At 41.4% G+C, this 15768-nt stretch overlaps 1 protein-coding gene across 2 annotated transcripts in view; it reads right to left on the bottom strand.

Moving 5' to 3' along the window:
* TMEM248 (transmembrane protein 248) overlaps positions 1-15393 on the bottom strand; it is a 30356-nt gene extending 14963 nt beyond the window's left edge. Inside the window, exon 1 of one of the 2 annotated variants that reach the window (XM_069485636.1) lies at positions 15134-15393. The gene's annotated coding sequence lies outside the window, so the exon portion shown is untranslated. The remainder of the gene's footprint in view (positions 1-15133) is intronic. The other variant, XM_069485637.1, reaches the window with a different exon arrangement.
* Between the last annotated feature and the right edge of the window lie 375 nt (positions 15394-15768).

The raw sequence follows: 15768 nt of genomic DNA, 5'->3' as shown, positions 1-15768 counted from the left end.
ATATATATATATATCTATATATATATATACCTCCTTGTGCTATTTTCACTCAACATTCTGTTTCTGAGATTTATCTGTTAATCCACTGAATTTAACCGTGTGTGTAATTGTTCCATTATCCCAGAGTTACCTATCCCAGACTGAGAAGCCTAGCTCAGTTCTTCCCACTGTTTCACCCACAAAGGGCACTGCAACAGGTGCAAGAGTGGTTTGTAGCACAAGGTCACAGAGCAGGGTCCATCTTCAACTTGACTTAATATTGTCAGACCGCACGCCAAGGAGATCATACCAGTTTACATGTCCCCCAGAATGATGGGCTTGCTCCATTTCCCAATATTCATGCCACCACTTGATATTCTAAGGCATACTGATTTGGGCCAACAAGATAGATGCGAAATGGTATCTCACTATTATTTTAAACTGCATCCCCCTGAAACCAAGTATCTTTTCATTTTCTATCAGCCATTTAGGTTATTATTATTATTATTATTTTTGAGACAGAGTCTTACTCTGCTGCCCGGCCTAGAATGCCGTGGTGTCAGCCTAGTTCACAGCAGCCTCAAACTCCTGGACTCAAGCAATCCTCCTGCCTCAGCCTCCAGAGTAGCTGAGACTACAGGCATGCGCCACCATGCCCGGCTAATTTTTTCTATATATGTATTTTCAGTTGTCCAGCTAATTTCTTTCTATTTTTAGTAGAGACGGGGGTCTGGCTCTCGCTCAGGCTGGTCTGGAACTCCTGAGCTCAAACAATCCACCCACCTTGGCCTCCCAGAGTGCTAGGATTATAGGTGTGAGCCACCGCGCCTGGCCCATTTAGGTTATTCTTAAGTGAATTATCTGAATCCTTTGGCCATTTCCTAGCAGGATGTTAGCCTATTTCTTATTAATAATATTTAGGAATTTTTTATGTTCTGGATACTGACCCTTTAGCAATTTTATGTTACATGTAACAACTCCAAGCCTATGGATTTTCTTTAACAGAGTTTATGGTATCTTTTGCCATATGAAAGGTTCTTGATATTTTTAACAGCTTTACTGAGATATAATTCACATACTATACAATTCATCCATTTAAAGTATACAAGTCAATGATTTTTAGTGTATTCACAGACTTGGCCAATAATCACTACAATTTATTTTCAAGCATTTCCATTATTCCATAAAGAATTTCATACCCTCTAGCAGTAACTCATTTCCCTCAGCCCTAAGGCAACCACTAATATACTTTCCCTGTCTGTACAGATTTGCCCGTTCTGCACATTTCAAATAAATGGCACCATATATTAATAATATGTGGTCTTTTGTGACTGAGTTCTTTCATTGAGCATAATGTTTTCAAGGTTCATCCACGCTGTAGCACACATATCAGTACTGCACTCCTTTTAATTTCCAAATATATTCCGATGTACAAAATATTTCATTTATTCATAAACATTTTGCTTATCCATTCATCAGTTGATGGACATTTGGGTTTCCACTTTGTAGCTATTGTGAACAATCCTGCTATCAACATATGTGTAAATCTTTGTGTGGACATAGGTTTTCATTTCTCTTGGCTATATACCTATGCGTGGCACAGCTGGGTCATATACTAACTGTATGTTTAACCTTTTGAGGAGCTGCTAGACTGTCTTCCAAAGTACCTGAACCATTTTCCATTCCCACCAGCAGTGTATGAGTGTTCCGGTTTCTCCACAACCTCACCAACACTTTTTTTTTTATAGCCATCTTAGTGGGTATGAGGTGGTATCTCATTAAGGTTTTAATTTGCATTTTCTTGACAGCTAGAAGTTCTTGATTTGAATGCATTTACATTTATCAACCTTTTCCTTTTATGACTATGTATGTGGGAATTATTTAAGAATTCCTTCCCTATCCTTATATGTCAAAGATTTTTTACATTATTTTCTTTTACAAGTTTTTTAGTTTTCCTTTTTACCTTTAGTCTCTCATCTACTTGGAATTGATCTGGGAAGTTTACAAAAAGTCTAACCTTTTTCTATATGGGTGGCTAACTGTCCAGTATCCTTTACTGAATAGCTCATCCTTTCCCCACGGATTTGTAATGCCGTCTCTCACACAGCAAGCTCCCATATACTGATGGGCTTGTTTCTGGGCTTCTTACTCTGTTCCATCGCTGTATCTGTCTCTCCCTACCTCAATACCAAGCTGCTTTAAACCTTGCCATCTACTGCAAGTTGTCTACCATTTCACTGTTATTATTCAAAATTGTCTTACCTATTCTTGGCCCCTTAATCTTCCATATGAATTTTAGGTTGTAATTGTCAAGTTCCCAGAAAAATCTTGCTTGGATTTAAACTGGAATAACACCAAATATGCTAATTTGGGGAAGTAATGACATCTTTACAACTTTGTGTTTCCTAATTTATGAATGTGGTATCCTCCATTTATTTGGGTCTACGCTTCTTTTTCAATAGTTTAAAAAAAATTTTCTATGAAGATCTTATACATTTTATCAGATTCAAACGACATACTAATTTAGGCAGCTATCATGGATGGTATCTTCTAAAAATATTTTCTATTGTTACTAGTTTGTACAAAAGAAACACTTCTGCATACTCTTGATTCCAGACACTTTGCTGAAATATTTTAAATTCTAATTAGCCTGTTTGTAGCTTTGCTTGGATTTTCTGTGTAGACAATCACATTGTATGCAAACAGTAAGAATATCTTCCTTTCCAATCCTTGTATCATTTTTCTCTCTCTCTTTTTTTTTTTTACTACTTTGACTAGAACCTTCAATGAAATGATTAGAAGTAGCAACAATAGGAATTCTTGCTCCATTCCTGACTTTAAAGGAAATGTTTTTAATGCTTCACTATTAAATACAGTATATTTCATATGTTTCTTTTTTACTATTATTATTATTTAAAAAAAACAGCCTACAGCACCTGGTATTCCCAGGCATTCTCCCATCCAAGTACTAATCAGGTCCAATATATCATAAGGTTTCTGACAGAAATCGCTCACTAGGTTAAAGAAGTACCCTTCTATTCCAAGTTTGCAAAGGTATTTTCATTATAAATACTACAATTTTTCTCCTTCAATCTGTTAACATAAACTATGTCAACTAATTTTTTTCAAGCTGATTCATACTCATACTCCTTAGATAAGTTTTATATGATCATGATTTTTTAAAACTGTGCTGCTGATATGTATGCTATATTTTATTCTGAATTTTCACATCTATTCATAAATGAGATAAGAAAATTACAGGCCACTATCATACGCTCCATGAATGTATAGTCAGCTCTCTGTATTGGCATTTTCTGATTCAACCAAACACAAATTTAAAATATTTCAAAAATAATGATAATAAAAAATACAAATAAAAAATACAGTGTGACAACTATTTACATAACACTTACACTGTATTAAATATTATAAGTAATCTATAGCTGATTTAAAGTATACAGGGGGATGCATGTAGACTGTATGCAAATACTATGCCACTTTATATCAGGGACTTGAGCATGCCCAAATTTTGGTATGGGGGCATGTGTCCTGGAACCAATCCCCCAGATAGGAACAGCTGCATATATTCATTCCTTGACTAACATGACGAGGTCATACCAGTGTTGTAAAAATTAAATTTGTTCATTCCTAGCCATTTTCTAGAACAATGTGAAAAACGTGCACTTTTTCTATTTCTTGGAAGTTTGACAGACTGTGGCCAGAAAACCATCTGGATCTGCCAAGTTTTTCTGTGGTTTTTATATTTTGGTGGGTTGTCTTCACTACTTACTCATGTTTTTTAATGGCTACAAGTCTATATTTCCTATTTCTATTGAGTCAGTTTTGATAAGATGTATTATTTTAGGAAATTATACATTTTGCATTGGTTTTTTAACTTTCTGACACAGTACTATTTCATAATTTGTTCAATTTTTAATCTACTTGTTGTTATGTTCTTTTGCATTACAAATGTTTTTCTGTGTGTTTCCCTTCTCGTTTTACTCAATCTTGCCGGGAGCTTTATTCATGTTTTCAAAGAACCAGTATTTGGTTTTGTAGACTATATCTAGACCATTTCTTTGTTTTCCAATTTCAGTAATTTCTACATTTTTTAAAAAAAAATTTTCCTCCATCTAGCCAGGCGTGGTGGTGTACACCTGTAGTCCCGGCTACTCCAGGAGCTGAGACAGGAGGATGGCTTGAGCCCAGGAGTTTGAGGTTGCTGTGAGCTACAATCACACCACTGCCCTCATGCCCAGGCAACAAAATGAGACACTGTCTCAAAAAATAAATAAATAAAAAATTTTTTCCCTCCATCTGCTTTCTTTGGGTTATTTTTTTATTATTATTATTTTTTATTTTTTTTATTCAGTTCAGTTTTTCTATGTCAGGTGTAACATTAGCTCATGTTTTTAAATTTCTTTTCTAATGTAAGCATTTCAGAACATAAATTTCCTTCAACACACTCCTCCTTTAGTTGCATTCCCTTCCCTCACCACTACCACCAATCTAACCCATCAGCAAATCCTGGTGATTCTCTTTCCAAAACATATCTCGATCCAACCTCTGCCCACCTTCTTGCTAAGATGACAGAATCTGATAACTGTATCAGCCCTCTGCAGCCCTGAGACCTCACATCCAAGGGTGCACTGAATACGTCTCTGTACCTCTATGTCCCGAAGCACATCCAACACTGTACTCAGCTGCTGTCCTGTCCAACCTGGCTCTCCCTCCTGTATTCCCCATCTCAATCCAGAACTTTGGGAAACATCCTAGACTTCTGCCTTACTCACCACATCCAAGCAAGTACTAAGTGCTAAAGATTCTACTTTAACATCACTTACTTCTGCCTCTTTCTTTCCATACCCCTCTGCTACTCATCTTCTCTTTGGGGACCACTGCTAAGAGTCTCAATGAGAACTTCCTGCTACCAGTCAAATAATCCACCCTCCACGCAACGGTCACAGTTATTTTCCCAAATGTGAATCTAATCATGTTACTGCTTAAATCTCTCACAGCTCCAAACAAGCAAAGGATAAAGGCCAGCCTCCTCAGCATGGCAGCCCATCACGAGCTGGGTCTTGTCTGCTTCTCAGTGAGCTTGCCCCAACACCCCTACTCCATCTGCTTGCAATGCCCACAACATATTAGACAATGTCATAGCTTCGAGCCTGTGCGTCCACTGGTCCTCCTGACTTTCACAAACCACATCCTACTACTTCACCCACCGCTCTTCCAAGACTCAGCTCAAGGGTCAGCTCCTCTATGAAACTTCTCCAGGCCCCTCCCCTAAACCGGTTAAGGAGGTGACGACTTTCACTTTTATGCCCCCATTATACTATGTGCAAATTTCTCACACAGCCTGAAACACCTTAATGCAGCTGCCTGTGTACAGATCTATCTTCCCAACCAAGCCTCCCAAGGGCAGAGATACATCACCTTACTTGTCTCTGTATACCCAGTATCTATCTAGACACAAAATAGGTAATAAAAAACTCAAGTTCACTAAATGAATGAATCAAATGAGTCTAGACTTAAGCCATAAACTAAAAAATAATCTAGAAACAACACTAGCTAGGTTAAAATTAATAGGATTCAGAAAAAAAAAAATCAACAGTAAATTAGAGTTCGATTTATTATGCAAGAACAAAACCTTAATCGTATATAAAAATAAACAGGATCCACTCACCATCTGGAAACTATTAATAAAATTATGAAACATTAAGAAAAACAACAGAAAAATCTGAATTAAAATTGACTTCAGGCCGGGCGCGGTGGCTCACGCCTGTAATCCTAGCACTCTGGGAGGCCGAGGCGGGTGGATCGCTCGAGGTCAGGAGTTCGAGACCAGCCTGAGCAAGAGCGAGACCCCGTCTCTACTAAAAATAGAAAGACATTATATGAACAACTAAAAATCTATATAGAAAAAATTAGCCGGGCATAGTGGCGCATGCCTGTAGTCCCAGCTACTCGGGAGGCTGAGGCAGGAGGATCGCTTAAGCCCAGGAGTCTGAGGTTGCTGTGAGCTAAGCTGACGCCACGGCACTCACCCTAGCCTGGGCAACAAAGTGAGACTCTGTCTCAACAAAAAAAAGAAAAAAAAAAAAAAAATTTACTTCAAGGAGAATAGTCATTAAAACTGTATCATACCAGAATTTAAACACTTAATTATATCAACAAAAATATCCTCAAATTAGCAAATATTGCCAACACAAGCCAATTTAATTTAGGGAAACTTTCTGAGTAGGCCAATTATAGTCACTAAAAAAGCGAAAGCATTTCTGAATAAAACTATTGAGAGTTCAAATATTTCACAAACTTAAAATTCCTCTCTACCGTTCACAAGTTTTCAAATAAGAAATTAATAAAAGCTAAATAAATTTATTTCCTCTGAAAAAAGTAATAAAGTTTCTGTAATCTTCCTAATAGGGTTACTTTTAATTAATGAATAAATTAAGCTCCATTTAGGGAAAAGAAAAAGCGAGGGTGGAAAAAAAAGCACACTACCTGACCCCTCTCCCCTAAATTCATTCCAACTCCAATTAGAAAGTCCTGGTAAACACCAGAATAAAGAGAGAAATGACCATGGCTGGGAAGCTGCCTCTCTGAAAAGTCCAGGGATTTAAGGTACACAGAACGCAGCCAAAAGGCAATTTCACAAGCACGTGATAAGCATGTGATTAAAGTCCACCAACACAGTACCTAGAGCTCTGAGACTATTTAATGACAACGCTAAACATCAGATGGCAATTTAAGCAAGCAAAAGGCAACACCAAGATTACCGTACAGATATCTCAAGCAACCCACAAGTTATGAGAACACATGTTACTTAAAAGGGGGCAGGAGAGGCCTGTGTTACAAACTTTCTGGAGACCAACGTGGCCGCACATAGCAATACTGTTAAAACCTAGCACACCTTACCTCTGCCATTCTACTTCTAAGAACTTAACCTGAGGAAACACCCACTGCTGCAAGATCCTTTTTTAGCAGATAAAATAGTTTAAAATAGGCTGGGCTTACACTGTAATCCTAGCACTTTGGGAGGCCAAGGCAGGAGGATTGCCTGAGCCCAAGAGTTTGAGACCACCAGATTAGGCAAAATAACAAGACACCCATCTTTACAAAAAAAAAAAAACACCCCCACAAAAATTAGCCACATGTATGGTCAGTCGTCCCAGCTACTCGGGAGGCTCCAGCCTAGGAGTTTGAGGTTGCAGTGAGCTAAGATGACGCCACTGCATTTCAGCCTGGGTGACAAAGCGAGATCCTGTTCTCAAAAACAAAAAAAATTAAAAGTTTAAAATAGTAAACAATAGAAAACTAGATGTCCAACAATAGCAGGGTACCAGTTAAATAACGTCTGATTCCTCCCCAGTAGGAACACAACGTAGCCATTAAAACACAGGATCTAAAATAACACATACAGAATGAGACCAGTTCAGGCTAAGTAAGAGAGAATGTGTGTGTCTGCCCAAGCACCCACATGGGAAAAAAAGACAACATACCCTCAAATGTGAACAGTTGTGGTTCTCTCTAGCCAGTGAGATTATATATACATTTCTTCTTCTGTTTTATTTTGATGAATATGAATTTCCTAATAATTTTTAACAATAAAATTTATAGATATAAATAATCTTCAATTGATCCTGCTGGTCTAGTGGTCAAATTAAAACTTCATTAAGTTTTAATTCCATTCATTTTCTTTATTAATAAAGATGATAAGCAGAAGAAAAAAAATGAACTTAAGAGTGATTTCTTAAACCAACGTAGAAAACAGGACTGTCCTCTAACCTGTTCCGGCGCCAAGGAAGGTAATCCTCAGTTTGCAGCGATCTGCACGGAGAGGCTCTGGGAGAAACCCGAGAGCGAAATGAGAAAGCACACCAAGGTGGCTTTTCCCGGCGACTGGGCGCTGCACGCCCTGGGCCGGCTGGTGCACGGCCTTCTCCAGACGCGCGTGGGCTCCCCCACTAGGGCAGAGGATGAGGCCAGCAGAGGATATCCGTGGGGGGTTAGGAGTGACCATGAGCCAAAAGGGTGCCCAGGATGGGGAAGTGTCTTGCAATTGGCAGGAGAGAAGAGATTCAAGAAGGAAGAAATTATCAGCCAAATTTGCTGAGAGGTGAACAAGTTTTAAAAGCAAGAGAAGAAACGATCCTATGCCTCTCTGCTCTTTAAAAAATACTCAGGGGAAATTATGCTCTGCATAATCCTCTACCTGGCAAGATCACAGTGACCTCTGAAACTGTACTCTGGCAGGGAGGAAATCAAAAGGCAAGGAGATAAGAACAGGGATGAGGACACTGAGGCAACAGGTGAACCCTACTGGTTCAGGTGAAAGGCATGGAGGCTGAGGGCACTGGCTTCTTATTGAGTGAGGAGACACAAACACAATTTTAAGAGGAGGAAAGGTGCTAGTGAAAGAGGAAAGCCTACCAAAGGGCCAGTGAAGGCGGAAATATGTGATGTGGCAACTTGATTATAACATTTTATTTAGAAGAAAACAGATTAACGTTCATGATGCCAGGCACGAGGCCTTTCACAGCTCTCCCTCTCGCAAAGCCCACATACTTTAAAGTGTACCACATGGCTACTTGTTCAAGTTCTAAATTAGTTTTAATCTAGTTTTAAACTAGCTTTATTGTAGTTCGGGTTTTTTTTTTGGGCTGGGGACAGGGTCTCGCTTTGTCACCTGGGCTAGACTGCAGTGGCCTCATCATAGCTCACTGCAACCTCAAACTCTTGGGCTCAAGCCATCCTCCTGCCTCAGCCTCCCAAGTAGCTGGGACTACAGGTGTGCACCACCATGCCTGGCTGATTTTTCTATTTTTTGTAGAGACAGAGTCTAGCTCTTGCTCAGACTGGTCACAAATTCCTGGCCTCAAGCAATCTTCCCATCTTGGCCTCCCAAAGTGCTAGCATTACAGGCTTGAGCAACCTCGACCGGCTACTGCAGTTTTTAAACTAGATTTATTCTAGTTTTAAGTTAGAGTCTTTGGAGAGCGATTCTATATTCCCAGACAATATTTCCTAAATAGTTTCACTATTTTACCTAACTTATTTTCCTTTAAGGTGCAGTAAACCACTACTTGTGACCCAGACCAAAAACTTCACTTCATATGAGCAACAAAACCACCATTCACCCTAAGCTACATTTTCTACTTTAGGTTAGATGGGAAATTCTTGACAGCTCTCCTATTAAGTCATGCCTAGGAGAGGCTGGGAGTTGGGGGGAGGGAAGGTGGCCACAGGGGGATGAGAGAGGCCAGCCTGCTCTGTGCTCACCTCAGGAAACACACCTGTCTTGGGCTAAGAGGGAACGGCAGAGACTCACCTTGACGTGGGAGAAAGGCCCATTTTGACAGAAAAATTCAAGTAGCATTGCTCAAATATCCTGTGATGCTGGAGACATTTGAAGGGCTCTGAGGCCAGGATTGCAAGCCCTGAACTTAAAGAAAAGTCATCCACGAGATGTTAGATTATTCATGACTTTGCAGAGATGAGGACACTTGCTAGTATCAAAGGAACCCTGATGCAAGCTCCTGCACCCAGCTATCCTGAGCACTGAGTAGAAACCACCTGCCTCCCCTACCGTGAAGCAGCCAGTGTAGACAGAATAAACCGTCAGACAGACAACAAAGCAATGAGGACAGAGGAAGACTTCAAGGTCTCCAGAAATCTCTAGGATGCTAAATTCAAAGTCTGACTTCCAGTCCTTAACTTACCTCACTGCAGCAGTGACAAAGAGTGAGGGTCACACCCTCTTCAGGTTCCCACTCCTCGTTTTCCTTACATTCATCTGGCCACCCCCCCCTTCTCGATCACCTTCGAAAGTGCTGTTCCCCTGAGTTCTGGCTGAGGCCTCCGTTCAAGGGGGACACAGTCCTTCCTGGCTTCGCGCCCATTTTATGTGCTCCAGATCCAAATACCCACCTACTAGAGTGCTCTACTTAGGTGAACCTGAGGCACCTCAAACCAACAGTACCAAATCTCACTGCAAATCACCAGACCGGCTCCTCACAATGAAAGCCATGGACACTGGCCATCTACCCACCCAGTGATCCCTACTGGCTGTTCCTGACTCTCTCACACTCCTGCAACCTGTTCCCCAGTCCTGTCATTTCTACCTTTTAAACGTCTCTCAAAAGCAGCTCTTGCTCCCTCCCCACTGACACTGCCTTCCTCAGCCAACTAAACTCCAAATGTCTCCTGCTCACGTGCTTGGGCATTTCCACAATTTCCACACGTTGTTTCCGCACTCCTCCTACCTCAGACCTGGCCTGACACCTAGGAGGTGCGTAACAACAGGTAACATTATTGCCTACTTTCTGAGAGAGACACTACTCTAAGAGTTTTGCACATATTATATATAATCCCGACAACATCTGTATTTTACAGATGGGGAAATTGAGGCTTCAGGAAGTTAGCTAACTTGCCCAAGATAGTATACATTAAGTAAACCTGGATTCAAATCCAGTTGGCCTCCAAGAGCCCATGCATTAAGTTCTACTGCTGTTCAATGAATGATACAGGTTTGAATGGTCAACCCCATCAAATGAGATAAGGACTGAAAAGCATCCATACGATTTTGCAATCAAGACGTCGACAGTGATGTAAGCAAAACTCCTTTCACTGGGGTGATCGAGGCAGAAACCAGAGTACAAAGGGCTAAAGAGAGAGAAAGCAGCACTCGTAATCCACTTAAAACACATGCCAAGTGCTTTACATACATCATATATTTTAATCCTCTCAACATTGCTAGGTACATATTATTATCCCCATTTTACAGAAGAGGAAACTGAGTCAAAAGAGGTTAAGTCATTTGTAAAAGATTACACTGCAAATAAACAGCAGAAATAGATTCTGACTTAATTCATCTGACCCTAAAAGCCATGCCATCAATCACATGCCAGGGTTGATAAGAGAGTTTCAAGTCAAATGCCAAATTTAAAAAATATATATCTCACATGCCATGGATACATAAAGTATATTTCAGTCACTGGCTTCAATAAAAGCACAATTAAGAAAACATTTTTTTTTAAGTTTAAAATGCTAAACTTATTTCCCACTTCCTTAGTAAGGCAACTCCTCTCAGCAATCTTTCATCAGTTAGAATTTATAGAAATTACAACAGAAAGCATAGTTTTGTCTGCTAAATGTCCAGTTTAGGCAACACCAGTACACTCATAAAGACCAAAAAAAGGAAAAGAACAATTTAAGCTGATGTAATTACATGTCTGTAACCAGACTTATTTCTAAAATTCAGACTCCTGTATTTCTACTCAATTACAATTAATGAATGAACTGTCCCATTTTCAAAATGACATAAAACCATGGTAACTTCCAACATGCCCCCTCTCTTTTTTAAAAACTAAATTCACCATAGTCCCAAGACTGAAAACAATTTATCTTTGTTCTTTAGATTTTTTCAACTGCTGACCACCTTAAAAACTAAAATTAAAAGGACTCCCATATTAAAATATAATAATTTGAGGTTTAACAGAAATTTAAGAAAGCAAGTCATGAGAGATGCCATGATCAAACGAAAGCTAAAGGTTCAATATGAAATCTTGTAACACCCAAACTCAGTGTAAAGACTGGGACACGTTTTGGAAACAGCACTTCTACTGATAATCAAACAGCACAAAAGTCCAAATGACAAATGACAGCACTTTGCAGACTATGTCCTGTGGGTCCCCAGGATTATACTTAGGTATGTAATTATACACAGAAGGAACACTATAGACCTTTTGTCAAATTTGTTTGATTTGTACTCGGGAAAATAAAGATTTCCATATTTATGAAAATAAACCTAAATTCAACTTGCTAAAAATTCTTTCCTCCATTTCCACGTTCATCATTTTAAAGAAAGGATAAGGTCCTCCACCCAACTGTCAGTTAGATTTTTTTGTTTCCCTGCTATTGAGTTGTTTGAGCTCCTTATATATTTTGAATATTAACCCCTTATTGGATGTATGGCTTGCAAATATTTTCTCACAATCTGTAGAAATTAAAAAATGGGGAAGGGACCTGGATAGACATTCCTCAAAAGAAGACATATATTTGTCCAACAGATATTTTTAAAAATGCTCAACATCACTAATCATTAGGGAAATGTAAACTAAAATCACAATGAGACATCATCTCACACCTGTGGAATGGCTTTTACCAAAAAGATGAAAAATAACAAATGCGGCAAGGATGCAGAAAAACGGAACCCTTGCACACTGTTGATGGGAATGTATTAATAAATTAGTACAGCCATGATGGAAAACAGTATGGAGGTTTCTCACAAAACTAAAAGTGGCACTATTAATGCCATTTGATCCAGCAATCCCACTTCTGGATGCTTACCCAAAAGATTTGAAATCAGTTTGTCAAAGAGATGTCTGCACTTGGAGTTTCACTGCAGCACTATTCACAATAGCCAAGTTGCAGAATCAACCTAAGTGTCCATAAACAGATGCATGGATGACAAAAATGTGATATATACACAATGGAATACTATTCAGCCTTTAAAAAGACAGAAATTCTATCATTTGCAACAACACAGAACTGGTGAACATTATGCTTAGTGAAATAAGTCAGGCACAGAAAGACAATATATGATTCCACTTAAATATAGAATCTAAATCAAAGTCAAGCCGAGGCCGGGTGCGGTTGCTCACGCCTGTAATCCTAGCACTCTGAGAAGCGGAGGTGGGAGGATCATTTGAGGTCAGGAGTTCGAGACCAGCCTCAGCATGAGCGAGACTCTGTCTCTATTGAAAACAGAAAAAATTAGCCAGGCATGGTGGTACACACCTCTAGTCCCAGCTACTCGGGAGGCTGAGGCAGGAGGATTGCTTGAGCCCAGGAGTTTGAGGTTGCTGTGAGCTAGGCTGACACGATGGCACTCTAGGAGAGAGTGAGACTCTTACCTCAAAGCAAAAAAAAAAAAAAAAAAAAAAAAAACCAACAACCTCAAGCAGAGAACAGAATGGTGGTTACAGAGGCTGGAGGTTTGGGAAAATGGGGAGATGACGGTCAAAGAGTACAAAATCTCAGACAAGAGAAACATATCTTTTGTTTTTTTTTCTCAGACAAGAGAAACATATCTTTTGTTACACAGTGTGGTGAATATAGTTAATAACATTGTACATTTCAAAACTACAAATGGTTTTAAAAATTAACAAATAAAACAAAATAAAAACTAACATTGAAGCCAGTGAGGTCCTAAGATTAGTCACAATGTTCCAGAGCAATTACATGGCATCCTGTCTGAATAGCTTCAAAGGTTCTTCAACAATACTGGGCAAGGGAAACAAACACCATCTCCGTGAAGTGGACTAGATATTATTAAAAACACTCTGGAGATGACTAAAGGGCTTGTCACTTATTATTTGGCTGTAGCCAGAGCTGCAGAAACCATATTAGAGCTGTGCTCCTGCAAATTAAACACAGGCATTGAAACAACTTGCAAACACCAAATTTAATTTCCTCATTGTTAATACCAGACAGGAATAACAATCAGCATCATTTTCATTGTCCTTAAAACAAGTTAAGCACAGCTTTATGCCACTGGCTGTTAAACAGAACAAGACAAACTCATCAAATGAAAACAATGCGTTAGAACCCAGAAATCTACCAGAAGCTATACAGATTTAACCCTAACCTAACCAGCTGCCTCAGCCAGTACTTCTAGCGACCTACCGTCCAGCTACCCAGCCTGGGTGCTCTTTCACAAACTGGCCCTAGCTTTTTCATTTCCCACCTAATTCTGAATGGCTCAAACTCTCCTGATCTTTCTAGGTCCACTTGGAAAGTCACTTCCTTTATGAAGCTTTTCTGAGCCTAACCATAACAAAATCCCTAACAGCTGGTATATTCCTAGGCAATTCGGTCCTGACACATTTTCTAGCCTATTGCTTTCTCTAAGTAAGCTTCTTGCAAGCAGAGACTAAGTTTGCACTTAACTCTACCTCTCCTCTCCAACAGCTGCAGCTAGAGCCCAAACACAGAAGGTGTGCTCAATCAGCATGTGGCGATCTCAGTATCGACTCCAGTGCCAGCCCTGATTCCAGTCCACCTCAACCAACTCACGGAAATTCTTCCAGCACCTTTGGTACAGTCACCACACCGCCTCCTTACTCCCAGAGAGTAAATGCACTTGGAGCCTTAGGTGCACAACAGGTCCGTTTCCTTTCAGAATCCTTAGATGAAATAAGGAAGCAGGAAGACACTCTTACCTGCTAAGCACTGATGGAGCATTCATCTACTAATGGGATACAGATGCTCAGACCCCAAGCACCCAAGCTGATCCAAAAGGGCGCTATAGGGACAAACCAATTTATCAAATATTCATCAGCAGCCTTGAAGTTTTTCTTACCGTTACCTCCCATAGTGGCCACAATCTTACCAAAGCAGGCTCCAAAGAAGCTCGCCATTCATCACCCAGTGAGGGCTGTAATCTACTAGTTGAGACTAAACTCAGACATGACATTTTTCAACAAAGGCCCCCTCACCAGCTGTCCAACGGTTACCGCGTTGAGACAATTCAAAACAGCAAAACAAGCCTAATTTTATTCTTGATAGTGCCCATCAAGGGAACTGGAACTACATGCCTCTAGATTACCTTGCAATCACTCCTCATTTTATTAACACATGAGTAAAGATAAGAATCCACTCCATTCTAAGTATCTACCAAGCTTGCCAATAGAATGCCTCTATTTCAAGTTTCTGCACATACGTCTCCCTCCCACCTTCTTTCTGAGATGTATCCAATTTGCAAACGGAGAAGTAACGCAAACACAATCCAAAGTCAAAAATGGCAAACGACCAAAATGTGCCTCGTGCCAAATTATCCAAATTATCCAGGCCTCCGCTCCATACGTAGGAAGTCCCACCGTCTCGAGGGTGGGCAGGGAACCCTTGTTCAGGGGACGGGAGTGGGCAAACCTCAGTGCGGAGGACCAGGCCGAGGCCGGCTAATGCCGGGCAACCCCCACCGGCGGCTGGGGCTGGGGCGGGGGCTGCAGCCCGGAGGGGTGACGAAGGCAGCCGGCGGCAGGACCGCTCGGACCAGCACGGCTCCCTCCCGGGCCCGTCCCGGCCCCGCGGGCAACCGGGCCGAGCCCGACCCCCGCCCCCCCGCCCGCCCGCCTGCCCGGCTCACCCCGCCCCGGTGGGCAGCGGCGCACCCGGGGCCCGGTCGGGCCAGCTGCTCGGCGGACGCCCGCGGCCGCGCAGGGCTCACTCTCGGCGGCGCGCGGCGGGCCCGGGGCCGCTCGGCACCATCCTCCCCGCCGCGCCGGCGGCAGCGTCCGGCTCAGCGGGGCCCACGCGAGGATCAGAAGCCAGCAGGACTCCCGCCGCGGCAACACGGGTAGACTTGGGCTCCGGCAGCCGTGGTTTCCGGGTAAAAAAAAAAAAAAAAAAAAGAAAGAAAGAAAGAAAGAAAGAAAGAAAAAAACGCCACCGCCAACGCTGCCGTGACCTCCGACACCTGGCTTCCGACGGCGGCGCGGCCGGGACAAGATTCCTCGGACGCGGGCGGCGGAGACTACGCCTCCTGGTTGAGTCACGTGTGTGCGGATGTGCGTGGAGTACGTGATCTACGTTCGTGGATCTGTGTGAGTCTGGCGTTGCGTGCGTGCATGCGTGGCGCGTATATGTGTATCTGCGTGGGTCAGGATGCATCGTGTACAATGGTGTGTGCAGTGCACATGTAGATCTGCGTGACCTTCTGTTCGCGTGTGTGGTGTGGTGATGGGTGTGAGCGTATGGGGTGTGTGCATGGTAGGTGTGTAT

The sequence above is a fragment of the Eulemur rufifrons genome, chromosome 14 (assembly GCF_041146395.1).
Source record: "Eulemur rufifrons isolate Redbay chromosome 14, OSU_ERuf_1, whole genome shotgun sequence".
In the NCBI taxonomy this organism is placed as follows: domain Eukaryota; kingdom Metazoa; phylum Chordata; class Mammalia; order Primates; family Lemuridae; genus Eulemur; species Eulemur rufifrons.
Note: the sequence above shows the minus strand (reverse complement) of the source record. Positions and strands in the feature narration are given on the sequence as shown.